This window comes from Phyllostomus hastatus, unplaced genomic scaffold (genome assembly GCF_019186645.2).
Source record: "Phyllostomus hastatus isolate PE091 unplaced genomic scaffold, TTU_PhHast_1.1 phas_contig_58, whole genome shotgun sequence".
Taxonomy (NCBI): Eukaryota; Metazoa; Chordata; class Mammalia; order Chiroptera; family Phyllostomidae; genus Phyllostomus; species Phyllostomus hastatus.
In genome coordinates this window covers 59185157-59198252 of record NW_025333916.1, presented here as the reverse complement: position 1 = coordinate 59198252, position 13096 = coordinate 59185157, and the positions used below count along the sequence as shown (strand labels likewise).

At 44.0% G+C, this 13096-nt stretch overlaps 1 protein-coding gene across 1 annotated transcript in view; it reads left to right on the top strand.

Moving 5' to 3' along the window:
• PLCXD3 (phosphatidylinositol specific phospholipase C X domain containing 3) overlaps window positions 1-7747 on the top strand; it is a 185855-nt gene extending 178108 nt beyond the window's left edge. The window contains exon 4 of the mRNA XM_045848404.1: window positions 7632-7747. The gene's annotated coding sequence lies outside the window, so the exon portion shown is untranslated. The remainder of the gene's footprint in view (window positions 1-7631) is intronic.
• Window positions 7748-13096: the final 5349 nt, after the last annotated feature.

Genomic DNA, 13096 nt, shown 5'->3' with positions numbered 1-13096 from the left:
CTCTGTAGCTCCACCTTTCCTACCTGTTTAGAAGGATAATGAATGTGGCTTCTTTAAATCCTTGGTTGTCAGACTTCCATATGGTTTAATTTTATGACAGTTGTAATTGTTATTTGTTTAGAGGTTTAATTGTAATGCTCTCTGTGGTTGTGCAAGGAAGTGAAGTGTGTCTACCTACACCTCCATCTTGACCGGAAGTCTGCAGGGAAAAGTGTTCTAAGTAGAGGAGAGAGCATATGCAAAGCTCCAGAGGAAAAAAAGGAGCATGGCATACTTTAGAAAGTGACCAAAATAACATTGTTTTCTCAAGGGCAATAGTGTGGGGGAGGAGTTGGAAGTCGGGGGAGAGAGGGACTAAAATCATGAAAGGCACCATAAACCATGTTAAATGCCTTGGGCTTTATTGTCCAAGGGACATAGAGATGCATTGAAACAGTTGAAGGAGAAAAAAGCTTAGGCCATAATTTAATTTTATAAAAATCACTTCAGTGGCAATGCAGAGAGTAAACTGGGGAGAGCAAAGCTGTGGGGAGAAATCAGGAAGGAGGAAAGAGACGATGATGGATTCTATTAGGGTAGGACATTGGAGCTGGAGAGACATGATTACAGTGAAGAGGTGACTGGCATTTGGAATCACAAGTGGTTGATGACTGATTGAATGATGAGGGGAAAGAGAGAAAACTCAGGGAGTGCTCCCAGATCTCTAATGAGGTAATCTGGTAGAGATTTGTGCCTTTTACTGTGTCAGGGAAGGCTGGGAGGAGATGGAGCCAACAAGTTCACTTCTATACATTTGAGGCCGAAACACCTTTGAGACATTGAGGGGTAGCTTTTCAGGAGCAATTAGACCTTGCTGAGCGGACTCCCTGGACTAGAGGTGTACATTAAAACCATGTGAAAGAATGAAATGGACCAGGGAAAGTTTAAAAACCAAAAAGAGTAGCAGATTGAAAACAGAGCCATGAGAAAAATCAATGTTCTGGGATTAGATAGAGAACCAAGAGTCACAAATGCATCAGAGAAAGAGCATGCAAAGAGGTAGGAAGTTATTACTGAGTCCATATTATTAGCTGAGTACCAATCTGCTTCTTTTTTCTAGACCTTCTCCAGTCTCCCAGGCAGTTCAGCATTGCTGTTAGATTGAGTTCTAACTAATGCAATGGGAGCGAAAGTGATGAAGGCCATTTTCAAAGCAGACACATGAAAATCTCCTGTAATGATCTCTCTCCTCTCCATCTGGTGGTTCAGCGTCAAGTCCTGGAGGAAGCCAGAAACTTTCCTTATCCCTTGAGTGAAAACATTGCATGAGTGAGAAGTAAACTTTTGTGCTAAGCCACCAAAATGTGGGGGGTCATCTGTTGTAGCAGAATGGGCTTCATTTACACAGTGTGGAATCGCAGAAGCCAAAAAAGGAGGCTATTTCTAACAGGAAGGAGTATTCAACAGTATCAAATGACCGCTGAGAAGTCAAGCAATTAAGTACTGAAGAGAGTCTCTTAGGTCTAGCAGCATGTGGGTCCTGAGTGACCTGCATGTATCCGTATTTGCAACTGAAAATCTTTAGGACACACTGACGCATGCCCACAACCTTGATGGTGGTGGTTATTTTAAGGCTGCTTCTGCATTCACAAACCACTTTGACTATTTTGACAAACTTTGCATACAGGGTGTTTTAAATGTCATCTTTCAGTTAAGCATTATTTCTGAGATCAGTTACGTAATTGGATTTTGGTTCCTTGAGTTGGTGCTCAGTTTTTGACTGACGAAGTAGATGATTTGATGCTCGGAGTCCATTAGGTAGAAGAAACAAGGCCTAGCCAATCTGGTAGAGAAAACCCTGAGAGCTGTAGTAATCGATCAGCCGGTGGCTGGTTTGCCTGACTACAACCACCACACCTATTGTAAATGCTCTGAACGTTCTAAATCAGTGATCAAAACCTAAACTTTACACACACAAAGCCTTGGTGTCTTTAACCGATACAGGGGCCTTGTTAAAAATGGAGGGGTCTGGACCCCGACATCCAAACACTCTAATTCAGTAAATAGACCTGGGGTCTGAGAATTCACCTGTTTTTAACAAGCCCTTTAACTAATTCTGATCAGCATCGTCCTTAGCCCATACTTCAGTAATCATTGAAGTGCATCTATTTGAATGCTTTAAAATCCAAATTTTTTTTTCAAAAGAACTATCACTAACTTCAGATACTTGGCACCAAAGTGAAACTTTGAAAAACAAATCAGAAAAGCCTGTGTCTTCCAATGAAATGAAAAGGAGAATTATATAAGGCAATGTCACATTTTCTGCCCTTATAAATTTACAGTATTATTTTCTTCATTTTTATACGTTGTTCCTTCACTGTGAAATTTTAAATAAAAGGTTAATTCAGCAATGACATTTTCTTTCTTCTGAGGCCCAGAATATAATTAGCAGGTAATGCAGCAAGATCCTGTAGTACTTGTTGCATTATGAGCACATTATGAAAACAAGACTAGTGTTTACTAATCTCCAGATGTACAGAAAGGCAGCTGAGGGTAACGCCACCTATTACATTCTGCTGGTGCCTGAAGCCGGTGCCTCAGGCAGCTCACACAATGCCTGTTTACCACTAAAATTTCACTTACTCCCATTAAGTCAGTTTCTGAAAGAATTTCTGTATCTGTAGAAATGTCATATGTAAAGAAGTATGCAAGTGAGCCTTTTAGAAGCTTGTATACAAAAGATTTATGCAAAAAGTGTCCATATAGTATGCCTGGCCTGATTTTATGCATAACTTATCTCAGGAGCCCATCCAATCTGGAGAAGGAAGGAAGGAAGGAAGGAAGGGAGGGAGGGAGGGAGGGAGGGAGGGAGGGAGGGAGGGAGGGAGGGAGGGAGGGAGGAAGGATGGGAGATTGAAATTAATTAACTTCAGGTGACCAGGATCATGAGTTTTAGTGACACAAACCAGTGCAAAGATGGTGATCCACCACACACAGCATTTCTTTATAAAGAGTATCTATTGACAACTTGATTAAAAGCTTGAAAAGACTAATAAGTACCTCACTGAATTAAAAAGGGAAATTGATCATGAAGTTAAGCATGTGGCAAAACTTAAAAACAAGTTTTCATCTAGTAAGGTTGTCTGCTACCTTCTACATGGTAGCCTCAGTCTAACAGAATCTTATTTCCCAGCAAACTCACCTTTTAAGATAGCCCTCCCATTGTATAACTTAAAGGACAGGACCTCAGCCCTGGCTGGGTACCTCAGTTGGTTAGGGCATCATGCTAATACATCAAGGTTGCGTGTTCGATCCCTGGTCAGGGCACATGCAAGAAGCAACCGATGAATGCATGGATAAGTGAGAAAGCAAATTGTTTCTCTCTTTCTCAAATTAACTCTTAAAAATTATAAAAAGGAATTTATTTAAAAAAGAAAAGGACCTTCTCCACCCACACCATCCAGATCTGTATGTGCTTTAAACACTAATTCTTCTGCTCTCCATTTATTCTCTTGATCTCGGTTTCCTCACTGGTAAAAATGGATAGTAAGAGAACCAGCCTCATGAAGTTATGAGAATTAAATGAGGTCATGTGTGTAAAATGTTTAGGGAAATGCCTGGCATTTTCTAAGTCTTATACAATTGTTGTTCAAGAGAAATCCTAGCTAGCCACAGAAGTTTCTGCTATACCACTCTATGCATTCTTAAGATTTTGCACAATCGTACCCTAAACACCCTAGCACTCATAGGGAAGAACAGCATTAGGAGCGAGCGAATCCCCAAACACCTACAGGACGTTTTAACCAGGGTGCTAAGGAAAACAGTAAGAACCCTAAAGAGAACTCCGGCAGAATGAACTCCCCACTGGCCTCTGCCCTGAGAACCTGAGCCTGTCCCCACCTTGGTGTCCCCAACCCTGGGGCGCAGGCTTCCCCCTTGGAGACGTAGGTCATTAGCATCAGCCACTGGAATGAACAACGGTTACATCCCAAATAAAAATGTAATTCAGAAGCTTGTTCTTTGTCGTTGTGATTGTCTTGGTTTCCCACAAGGACACGTCTGCCCAGGTTCTTAACCTGCACGCACAAACTGTTCAGGGAGCTCAGCGTAAAGACAGTATAGCAGGTCTTCAGGCCACGACACCCGCCATTCGCTTGAACTGAGGAACACTATTTGAAAGTTTTCAGCTTTAAAAAAAAATGTAACTGTGAAAAAGCTTATGTTTCATCATTTCAAACAATGAATACCCTGGGGAAAACTGTGTTTGGTCCAATTTGTTTTCTGTGGTTGGCTGATGTGACCCCCTAGTTATCAACTGCATGTGAGTTTGTTTGTGTTTAAAATGCATGCTGTAGCAGCACTGTGTCATGACAAACAGTGTCTTAGCGGTCCAACTACCACTCTCCTCAACCCAGTATTCTTTAAAAAGTGACTAGAGTTCGATCATTAAGGGTTAAAAACGCTGATCCTGTTACAAGTTCGGAATAGTGTGCACGCTGGTGCACCCTGGTGGTAAGCAAAGGGCAGTCAGACTTGAGGTGTTTGGCTAACGGATTAACCAGAGAAAGCAGCTCTACTGTGTGAACCCCCTTTGTACCTCAGCCAGAGGCAAACAAAGAAGCTCAACTCTGAGCTTTCTCCAAGGACATTCTTTCACTGTTGGGTTTTTTCCCCTTCTTTTGGTCATCACTCATGGCTTGTTTTTTTCTTTTCTCATTTCTCCTTCAAAACCGGGTAAAAAATAAGTAGACATTTCTGCTGTTTTATAAGCAAGAGCTGTTTTCCAGAAATATTTTAGGTCCAAGATCCTTTGAGGAGAACTAATGGGAATGTGATATTACAATGAACAGCAAGCTCAAAAAGCTTGTGGACCCGCTTTTTGTTTTTTTAAGTTGAATTCTTATTGAAATACAATATGCATACAGAAAAGTGCACACGTCCAAAGAGTACAACTCAATACCTTTTTACAAAGTGAACACACCTGCATAACCAGTACCCAGATGAAGAGATAGAATAGTATCAGCTCTCAGAAACCCTTAAATGCCCCCTGCCAGCCACCCCCACACCTTAAAGGTAATGCCGTCCTGACTTCTAACACTATACCATGCATGTAATCTTAGTGGCTTTGCAATAGTCTAGCATAGACCATATTTTACGTAACCATTTCCCACTTTTCTAATTTGGACCTTGAAGATGCTTTTTTATTCTTAACTGCAAAACCCTTTGGGCATATGTCTTTGCTGAGACTCCTCTGAAAGATGAGGGATGCTCTGAGAGACCACTGGTCACACCTGCTCTTCCTGCTTCTTGTTGGGAAGCAATAGCCCCAGATAAGACATACCAAGGACTGCCATGGATGAGGCACCACGTGCTCAGCCAGCAAGGAGGGCAAGAGTCTTGCTGTACATTCGGCATTCGTTCTGCTAGCGCTGCAGCTGCAGCCCCCTGCAGCACAGCCGCACTCCGAGGATCCCAGTGGCAGAAACGTCACAACGCAAAACCAAGTTCGCCGCACTCACTGCCTCTTCAAAAGGGACATTTTTCTGAGATCCTGCATCATACAGGGTGGGGCAAAAGTAGGTTTATAGTTGTTGGTATGGAAAAGAATTCAATGAGTAACAAATGCTAAGCTAAGAATAAACTCTGTGTTTCGTGTACTCACAACTGTAAACCTACTCTTGCCCACCCTGTGTGAACAGCAGTTAGACAAAGTGGGGACTTGTTGAGCTGTACATATGTCAGGTTGATGGCATGTTACCAGTGTGAGGTGTGATCATTAATAAAAGAGAAGGCAGCAGAGCTCAATTCCTGCTCAGGTTAGGGTGAATGGAGTGGACAGAAAGCAGTAAGCTACTTAGAGAGGGATGGCCCATGTGAGCACACTGTGAATCCCTCCTTCTTGCAACCGTTTCCCACGGCCTCACCACTGGGCAGCTGAAGTCGCCACTACCAGGATTTCATTTGTTTGTGTCACAGGCACTCCCTGTGCACTCAGAACCCCGAAAAATAGTGTCAAGACACGGCCACATGTGCCCTGAGCCTGCATTCCTGCTGAGGTCAATTATAATGGTCAGATCTAATGGATACAATGAAGTTGTCATCTGGCTGATGTCTCTACCACATTTGGCCTAATCGTCTAATCTCACACCCTGCTGTCAGAAACGGTCCCTCACACTCTTCTTGTGACTCTCCATTTGCTCCTCTCTCTCTCTCTCTCTCTCTCTCTCCCTCTCTCTCTATTCTCTCTACTCTCTGTCTCTCTCTCTCTCATTTTCACTCTGATTCCATGGTCCTTCGATTCTGCCTCTCCCAGCAGGACAGCTTTGTTTTCCTGTCCACAGACTCGGCGAGGCCTGTACCATTTCTGCTGCTCTGTAGCATTAACTTGCTTGTGGCTTTGGCTTGTCGTGAAGTCAGAGCTGACCTCATGTTTGTATGACCAGTGTGTGATACTGTGGTCAGATAGTCACACCCCTTAAGGCAAACGTATGAGATAGGAAATCTGCCAGGTCACAATCAAGCCAAAGGATGGAGTGGCTTTGGGCCGGGTACACAGCTCTGGTCTCCTTAGTTTTAGATGGTGGTGGGCAAGCTACCCAATCAGTGCGCCCCATGGGGAGCATTAGGCAAAGACCAATGGACTGTAAGTTTATTTATAACAGTTCCTCACTCTGTGCCCGCAACCCTATCTCCACCAAAACCATGATTTCTGTCTTGTTAGTCTCCCGCCTTCCCTTTCCTACATCCACGTGGAAGTTTTGCCATTTTTGCCTTACTTCCTCGTGTCTTTGTAAATGTCCTTGTCTCTACCTGAAATCTCCTTTACCGTTTCTTTGTCTGCAAAATGTATCTTTCAGGGTCTAACGCTACCTTCTCTGGACTAACTGTCTCAACTTTTGTAAGCTTAACTCTCATTCTCTCTTGTACGCACTTCCATTTCAGTAGTTCCTATGCACTATGCGCCCGCTTTATGGGCCCGCTCAATACAGCTAACCATGGGCATATAATTTTATCCCTTTCAAGAAGATGATTTGATTCCGGTTTAAATCAATCCATAAATAGTTATTGAGCATTTACTGAATGCTCAGTTTTATGGCCTTCTTTAAAGTCCTTAGAAGGTCTGTTTTCATGAAAAAGATGCCATTGCTGATGATTTTTCAATAATCTAATTTGGCCTTAAACAAGAACCATCCCTCCCTGGGTTGAGTCTCATGAGGGGCAGAAGCTCCCTTCTAGCTTCATGTGTGGCTTTGGGGGACTCAGCAGGCCTTTTCAGGGTTTTGGGGGTTTTGGTAACTGCAAAATTTATTTAATGAATTTTTACTTAGTACCTACCTACTCTGGATCTGTACTGGTCTAAGTACTACGATACGAAAAAACAGAAGACTGTTTATCCCCTCAAAGAACTCACAGGGAAAGGGGACACTCACAAATAATGATGACGCTGTGTTCTAACAGCTAGTACTGACTGCTGAGGTCTCTTTCATCTCCAAAGTTATGAGGCTCTATGACTTTTAATGAACTTATAAATCATGTATATATAAATGAGTATCTTTGAGGAGCTTACTCTCTTAAGGATTTAAAACATGCATCTGTAAAATTTGTTTACATTTTCAATTCATAATTGACTGTACTGAAATCTCTTCTTACAGAGGCCTGGGACTCCGTAACTGAGAGTGATTGGGAATGCAGCCGCTCCAGTCTCCTCTTCTGCGGACAAGGAGACTGAGCCACAGAGATGCTCAGGGACTCGTACCACACAGCTTGCTCCTGGCGAAGGCGGACCGGGCCAGCGTGTTCCACGCTCACGCACCTGCTTGCCCGTGAAGACAGTTCAGTCCAGCTTCTCCGCGCCCACTGAGGTGCGAATTCCAGAGCCCTGCCGGTTTCACTGCACTTCGTTTCCCTTCTTCACGATGATTATGCTGCCCTGAGGGGCAGAACTTTAATCTTTCTACTTCACAGCTTTTGAAATTATCTAGTGATAGGTTCACTATATGGTGAAATTATATAGTGAAATTACATAGTGATAAAGCGGGCCCACACACTTCTTTGGCCATGGAGAAAGGCCCATAAATATTGATATACACACACGAAAACATACAGTTTCGACTGCTTCCGTTTGCCCTATAATTCCTAACTAGAATGTGCTTAGACAACACGGTTGTTCCCAAGTACAAAAACTTCTTCATTATTCAAACCACAGTGTCATGCCGGATTTGTAATTTCTCATAATCAGTAAGACTCTACTAGAGACATGGTTTCTATGAGCCTTTGTCTCTGAGCTGTAGGAGGAAGTACAGATTTCCAAAAGGGATCTTAGAATACATCCGATTTAATCTCCACATTTTATGGACGTGAAAGCTGAGGCCAGGAGGCGAGCTGCCTTTCCTGACAGTCCCCAGAGCTCTGAACCAGGGCCCAGTTTTCTGGTCCCTAGGCAGGGCGCGCGTCTCAATGAAAGCGTTCTGCCGGAACACCCTCCGAAAACAGTATCCACATGCTGGGTGAATGCAAAAATGCAATTACACTAATTTTTCTCCAAAAAAGAAAAAGTCAGAGGAAAGCTTTCAACATCTTTCCTTGCCTCTCATTCACAAGATCCCTTTCTTCTCAGGGGGTTCCGTGGGTCCATGCAGTTGCTCTGGGTAATAGGGAGACATTCCGTCTGTCTTAATGGAAGTAGGAGAAAAAGGATGAACCCTCCATATTTGCTTCAATGATATTTTTGCTACTATGAAAATGGTTTGTTATGGAAATTCCTTGAGCCATTGTTTTCTGCCCACAGATGGTTTCCTCAAAATTTTCCAAATTAAGGAATTGTTGACACTGTATCTTAAGGATAAATATTTGTACAAATTCGATCTTCCTTAACTTCAGTCAGGACCCGTGTGGACATGCTGTGACCCAGACAGCCCGTGGGAGGCAGCCCTCACTCGGCAGTTCTAAGGACATCTGTGCTCTGTACGGACACATCTAGCCTTCGTGCTATTTCTCTTCTTTTAACCCCAAAAGACCATTGTATCTTCCTCAGTTTCCTTCATCCCTTGTTCACTCTTCTCTCTGAACATCTTCCCCTTATCTTCCTGTGGTCCTTCTCACATTTTCTTTTTTCCAGGTTTCAGTACAAATCAATCCTAAGACAGGGCATGATCAGGCACCACGAGAATGTATAGCACACAAGCTCATCATTTGGGCGAAAGAAGGTATATCTCCCTTTTATTCTCTATATGTTGATGTTAAATAGACATAACCTTACCGTCCCTGTGTGTTGAGTTGGATGGTAAGCCTTCAGTCTATTTTAAAAATAGGCTCCCAGGGAGGAGGCTTCTGTCTCTGACCTAATCATGAAGCAAACACCAAGCCCTTTCAGGAACGTCCTGCTTCTGACTCCCAGACAGAAACGCTGTTGGGTGACATCTGATCTTTGGGGCCCGAACCCTTGAGGCAATTCACTTACTCTTCTCAGTGGGATTTTATTTGCTAATATTTTCCTTTCATTCTATTGCAGCCTGAAAAGTCCTATCTTTAAGAAAGCTCTTAAAAATTAGAGAGAAAAAGCAAAAAAAAAAAAAAAACCCACACAAAAAACTAGCCTATAAGACACAGGCAAAGAGAAGCCAGAGGCAGGCTGGGAAATCTCCGTTTGGTGGTGGCTGCAAAGCCTAATGAGAAGAAAACCGTGAATCAGGCAGAAGGCCGCTGTTTGATCCGAGGAGGCGGCAACACAGGCCGCAGCACATTCGTCAACTTCCAGCCCGTGCTAGCAAACAACCGCACGGGTCCGAAGGAGTCGATTTGGTTTAACCCACTACGATCGCTTCCAGAGAAAGCACTGCATTTTTGCTGTGTATAATGCGCACCCACGGTTTGTGCACAATATACAAGGCACACTAGCACGTCGGAGTGTACGCCTCTGAATCGTCAAGCCCATCCTGCACCCCGCCTTTAGAGGCTCCAATGTGACTGGACTGTCTTGGTTGCATCCCCACCCTACGAGGAGAGGCTGAGAGACAGACCTATCCCAGTCTTGTGTTTTAGGAGATACCCGAGCTAGAAGAGTTACGTGGCTCTTTTCTCAGGCAGCTTTGCTTGCTGGCTCCCACATTCCTGGCATCACATGGCCAACCCTGGGAAGCTGGGGCCGCTGCACTCGGGGTCCTGTCTTCTCCGCCCTGCACTTTTCGTGGCGGAGGTGGGTGATGGCAAAGCCCCGAGCGCTGTTCTTTCTCTATTATCTGCTCTCCAGCGCAGCTGTGGTACCTCCCTGGAACCTGGCCTAATGGTTTTGTGCAGTCAGATAATTACTCACTGGACTATCTTCATGGAGCACATGCTGGGGAGAAAAATACCAGCAGGATCCAGAAAGCATTATCTGCCTCTGATTCGAAATTGGCTTCCGACGACTTGACTGTGGTTCATGGCAGGAGAGGAAAATGAATAGTCTGCCTTTTATTGCTAGGAATGCTTTGGCTGGGCCCTTGCCCCAGAACTTCACAACCATGCATCAGAAAAGGCAGGTGTTGCAGGCAGTTTTCCAGGGGCGAGGATGGATGAGAGATCCAGCTACATGGCTGTCCCTGCTGGTTCTTGTTGAGACCAATGGCATGTCTTTGTGCCATGACATGGGGAGAGGGGTGTCCCCTCTGTATTTGAGTTTGTGTTACGGCTCCAGGTGACCTTTGTTAAAACACAGGAATGTTACCTGGAAGGGGGACACTCAGACACATCGACCCTCTGCTGAGCACTTTAGAAGGTTTGGTTAAGGTAATGTGGCTTGAATACCCAAAGCCCTAAAAAGAGGCAAGATTTCATGAGAGGGGGAAGTTAAGAAAGATTTCAGGGAAGTTTAGATGTTTGTAGGCTGTAAAAATCAGGACACTGTGCATTCAGGGGCTATCACACAAGGTCTGAGAGCCTAGGCAATGTTTAGAGAGAAATAACCAAGCAGCCCAGGAGGAGGAAAACTATAAGGAAGTTCGAAGGGATGACAGTGGTAAGTGATGAGGTGAAATAGCCCCAAAGGCAAATATTTTTGTTGTTTTGTTTTGTTTTTCTTTTGTAGTTTTTTTTAATTGTTCAAGTACAGTTGTCTGCATTTCCCCCACCCCCACCCCAGTCATCCCCTGCTCCCTCCCATGATCCTGCCCCCCTTGGTTTTGTCCATGTCTTTTATAGTTGTTCCTGAAAACCATTTCCCTCTTCCCCTGCATTATCCCCTCCCACCTCCCCTCTGGTTACTGTGTTTGTTCTTAATTTCAATGTGTCTGGTTATGTTTTGCTTGTTTCATTGATTAGGTTCCACTTAAAGGTGAGATCATATGGTATTTGTCTTTCACTGCCTGGCTTATTTCGCTTAGCATAACTCCAGTTCCACCCAGCTCCATCCATGCTTTTTTTGCAAAGGGTAGGAGCTCCTTTCTTTCTGCTGTGTAGTATTCCATCATGTAAATGTACCATAGTTTTTTAATCCATTCATTTACTGATAGGTACTTAGGTTGTTTCTAGCACTTGGCTATTATAAATTGTGCTGATATGATCAAAGGCAAATCTCTTTCTTTTTAAAGATTTTATTTATTTCATTTTAGACAGAGGAGATGGGAGTAGGAAGAAAGGGAGAGAAACAGCAATGTGTGGTTGCCTTTCTTGTGTCCCCTACTGGGGACCTGGCTTGCAACCCAGGCATGTGGTCTGACTGGGAATTGAATCCACGACCCTTTGGTTCGCTGGCCAGTGCTCAGTCCACTGAGCCACACCAGCCAGGGCAACAAAGGCAAATCCTGATGGAAGTTCTCCTTCGATTTGAATGTGAGCTTTGAGGAAATCAAGTGACTTTAAGAGCAGGAAATATTGTTAAGATATATTACTTGAAATTAAGTTTAGACTTTTTGAAAAGCCAAATAATCGTAGAACATCAAATACCTAGCAGCCAACTTTCTTGAAGTTTTGATTCATCCTTATCAAATAAAACACTGGGTCTGTTTGGCCATTGATGAGCAGCACGTGGTCACTTACCGTATTGGACACTGTGAGAAGTGTCAGAACTTGCCACGGTGGATGTTGGGGAGCCACCTGCACTAAATAGCCTCCTGCCCCACTGCCAAGTGCCCATGTGGGTCAGTGCACACCCTTGTTAACGATTTCATGCTTTAATCCAATCCCAGCCACAAACGTAAAAGCGAAAAAACAGGCACTGACTGGCGTACCGCCGTTCACATTGCAGTGATGACCTTCCTTAGGCACCAAGATGAAACACTTTAGCCGAAATGATTTGAAATTAAAACTGGTTATTTTACCTCCTCATCCGTGGGTAGAAATTTAACTACATGGCAAATTCCTCTGTTTGAAGGGATGCCTTCCAGATAACAGGTGCAACTAATTTGTTTTGTGTTTGTATCTCCCGCTGGAGGTTCCAACATACTACCCCGTTAATTCAGTCTTCATAATGCTGTAATACCTGCTTTCAGAGGGACTCCAAACAGCAGTGACAGAAAAGTCCGGTCATGACCAAATGGGTCAGAACCCAGAGAAGTGAAATTTCTAATAGTCTCAGTTTTCTTAAAGAATGCCCTCCAATTTTTTTGGTGTCACTAAGAATGGAAACATAAAAAAATAATCTTCATCTTAAAAATTGGCGTGTGAGTTAGACAAGCCCTACCCACATACAAGCACAATCTTAAAATGGTCTTTTAAAGGGTCACAGAGAGCTCAGACTTCCCTGCTTGCTCCCAGGCCTGGAAGACCCCTTGTGCCCCCTGCCCCCCCACCCCCCCACCCAGTGAAGGAATGGACAGAAGCCCTTCCTGCAGGGAGCGGGAGCCCTCGGGAAGCAGGGTGTGGGGGTGGGGGAGGGAAACGGAGTCAGGTGGTGAACATCTCCCCACCCTCACACCGCAGGGTAAACCTGGCTCCTGCTCCACTTTCAATAACTTCAAGTCCTTTCTGCCACCCTGGAGTACCGCTGCGGACTTCGCAAATGGTCTGTTTGCAGCAATTTTCTGTTTTCTGTTCGTACTTTCCCTCTCCTTCCTGCCCACCTTAGCTCCTCAATTCCGGTTTCAAGAAACAATTACTTTAGGGAAAGTGGTTTTTGAAAGGCAGGAAGGACAAAAGAAAA